The sequence below is a fragment of the Sinocyclocheilus rhinocerous genome, unplaced genomic scaffold (assembly GCF_001515625.1).
Source record: "Sinocyclocheilus rhinocerous isolate Xijiao unplaced genomic scaffold, SAMN03320098_v1.1 scaffold3807, whole genome shotgun sequence".
NCBI lineage: Eukaryota > Metazoa > Chordata > Actinopteri > Cypriniformes > Cyprinidae > Sinocyclocheilus > Sinocyclocheilus rhinocerous.
In genome coordinates this window covers 666564-669950 of record NW_015660506.1, presented here as the reverse complement: position 1 = coordinate 669950, position 3387 = coordinate 666564, and the positions used below count along the sequence as shown (strand labels likewise).

At 34.9% G+C, this 3387-nt stretch overlaps 1 protein-coding gene across 12 annotated transcripts in view; it reads right to left on the bottom strand.

The window, feature by feature from the left end:
• LOC107725258 (ly6/PLAUR domain-containing protein 6B-like) overlaps positions 1-3387 on the bottom strand; it is a 22482-nt gene that overhangs the window by 8730 nt on the left and 10365 nt on the right. For 4 of the 12 annotated variants that reach the window (XM_016534459.1, XM_016534457.1, XM_016534464.1 and 1 more), the window contains exon 2: positions 222-258. The exons of 5 other annotated variants lie outside the window; for them this stretch is intronic. The gene's annotated coding sequence lies outside the window, so the exon portion shown is untranslated. Of the gene's footprint in view, positions 1-221; positions 263-3387 lie in introns of all 12 variants that reach the window. 3 more of the 12 variants (XM_016534458.1, XM_016534460.1, XM_016534463.1) reach the window with 2 other exon arrangements.

Below are 3387 nucleotides of genomic sequence, written 5' to 3'. Positions count from 1 at the left end.
ATTTATACAACAAAAAAAATATTGCACATCAATAAAAAAAAAAAAAAAAAAAAAAAGCAGCTTGAGGTGGATCATTTTCACTTGTGTCATGGCATTTCATCTGAACTGAGAACAGTAGGGCAGACCAGGACTAGTTATCACATATTTAGTGAATATTCCTCAAGATTTAAGGTTTCATTTTTAAGTCAATTAATTAAGTCAATTTCTGTTTAGGCACATACCTTAATGTCCTGACAACGAAAAGCCACTGAAACGTTGCTGTCTTGGAAAAAAAAAGAAGATACAGATCAGTCACTAAATTGTCATTAAACAACCTATTATAGGCTTTCCAGCTAAATTTGAACAATTAATGAAACAGCAAAAATTTAAATTATATGAAAATACCAAACCATTGTTTTAGCCAAAAATAAATAAATAATAGTGGTCGACCGATATTGTTTTTTTGACAGCCGATGCCGATATCTTGGAAAGCAGGGTGGCCGATATAATTTTATTTATTTTAATTAATATTTAAGAAATCTGAAATCATTTGAAAATGGATTAAAAAATAAATGTGTTAAATTAACATACTTATACTTTAGATGACAAAGTATTTTTCACAAATAAATAAATATTAAAAAAAAAAAACTTAAAAAGTAAACACTGTAACCAACAGATGTTTATTAGTCATTCAAAGATTTGTTTAAATTATATAAATCCGTATTTGCTGAATGCTGACGGCAAACAAGAAAGTATTACAATGTTTGCCTTTCTATTACTAATAGGCCTAATATAAAAGCAATCATTATGATACTTTTTGTATACATTTTAATTACTTTGTTTAACCTGATTATTAGACAGACTTCTATTCATATAGACAGAACTGTTAACGACAACAGTGAAAAAGAGGGAGAATGTGAGCACTGTTTGCTCAGGCGCTGCCGTTCTCAGCGCCGTCAAAATAAAAGTTCCTGTTTGGCCACGAACGCATCGGCCAAACAGGAAAACTTACGGCCGATGCCGAGAATGTGAGCACTGTTTGCTCAGCCGCTGCCGTTCTCAGCGCCGTCAAAATAAAAGTTCCTGTTTGGCCACGAACGCATCGGCCAAACAGGAAAACTTACGGCCGATGCCGATATTTAAAAAATGCCAAATATCGGCCGATATATCGGCCTTGACGATATATCGGTCAACCACTAAACAAATAACTGTAATCAATCAATTTTATACATTTCCAATAGGGCTGTGCGATACTGAAGAAAAATGTGATATGTAGTGGAAATGACATGAATATGGCAGTGGGCAAATGCATAAAGCGCAGCATAATTTGAAATCACGAGTTTAAAGTTTGTCTATCGCGCGTCTCCAGTGAAGCTGAACTCTCCTCCTGTCTGCATTCAATTCGCACGGACCGACCATCACGCAACACCCGATCATGCAGGATAAATGCACACTTCACAAGAACTCACAACTGGATCCGACTTAGTTTGCAAGGTTTGTGAAATTAAATGTTCATTAGTCATTCAAAGATTTGTTTAAATTATATAAATCCGTATTTGCTGAATGCTGACGGCAAACAAGAAAGTATTACAATGTTTGCCTTTCTATTACTAATAGGCCTAATATAAAAGCAATCATTATGATACTTTTTGTATACATTTTAATTACTTTGTTTAACCTGATTATTAGACAGACTTCTATTCATATAGACAGAACTGTTAACGACAACAGTGAAAAAGAGGGAGAATGTGAGCACTGTTTGCTCAGGCGCTGCCGTTCTCAGCGCCGTCAAAATAAAAGTTCCTGTTTGGCCACGAACGCATCGGCCAAACAGGAAAACTTACGGCCGATGCCGATATTTAAAAAATGCCAAATATCGGCCGATATATCGGCCTTGACGATATATCGGTCAACCACTAAACAAATAACTGTAATCAATCAATTTTATACATTTCCAATAGGGCTGTGCGATACTGAAGAAAAATGTGATATGTGATACCTTGTTAAAAAAATGCGATATTCGATATGCGATACGATATTGTTTAAAGTGTGTAAAATCAATTTCAATTATATTTTAAAATATTTAAAAATGAAAATTATATAACCAATTTGTTTCACATTCTTTCTTGGAAAAGAAAGAATCACTACAACTTCTGAAAGTCAAGTCAAGTCAAGTCAAGTTTATTTGTACAGCGCTTTTCACGATACAAATCATTGCAAAGCAACTTTACAGCAAAAGTGACCAGCAGTGTTTTAGCATTACATAAAAAGTAATGTCACAAATCAGAAAATGTAATTTTAACATCAGTGTGAACATACAAACAAAAAAAATTAATAACACTAATTTTATATCACTGTAACTTTGCTTTCCTTACACTTTAAGTACTTCCTTCATATGCCACAGCAAAAACTATAGTCTGAGAAAGTTCAAACATGATTAAAGGTAAGTGAACAGTCAGTAAAAAAAAAGAAAGAAAAAGAAAAAAAAAAGAAATACACAATTTACAAGCATAGATAATATAAATGATACTTTTTGTATACATTTTAATTACTTTGTTTAACCTGATTATTAGACAGACTTCTATTCATATAGACAGAACTGTTAACGACAACAGTGAAAAAGAGGGAGAATGTGAGCACTGTTTGCTCAGGCGCTGCCGTTCTCAGCGCCGTCAAAATAAAAGTTCCTGTTTGGCCACGAACGCATCGGCCAAACAGGAAAACTTACGGCCGATGCCGATATTTAAAAAATGCCAAATATCGGCCGATATATCGGCCTTGACGATATATCGGTCAACCACTAAACAAATAACTGTAATCAATCAATTTTATACATTTCCAATAGGGCTGTGCGATACTGAAGAAAAATGTGATATGTGATACCTTGTTAAAAAAAATAAACAGTAGTATTCAGGTACAGAAATGTAATAATTAAGTGTAAAATAACACTGCATAGTGTTCACTGTATGAATTAAATTTAGATTAATCTTTGTTATAGCCGTTTTGTTGTTTTGTTAACATTAGTGACATATTCAGCAGCACGTATTTATAGGCTGCTGTCCCTTTAAATTCCGACTGCACGGATCCAGTATGATACACATCCAATTTTTTTCTCAGCTGTTTCCATTCATTTAAGACAACCGACTGCGTTTACGAGAATGATCGTCGAGACGGGTACTATTGACATAATTCTGTGTGTATGTGTCTGTTCAAACATGAGGAGATGCGAAAGACGAATCAGCGTCTCTGTCTGTGTGTGTGTGTGTGTGTGCGCGCTTTGCACGTGTGCGGCAGAACTGAAGATACGCTGTGCGAGATGCGGCTTGTGCGCGTGCTTCAGGTGTGAGTCAGACAGCAAGACGAGACGGCAAAGAGTTGTTTTCTGCAACTTATTGCACTTAATAACTC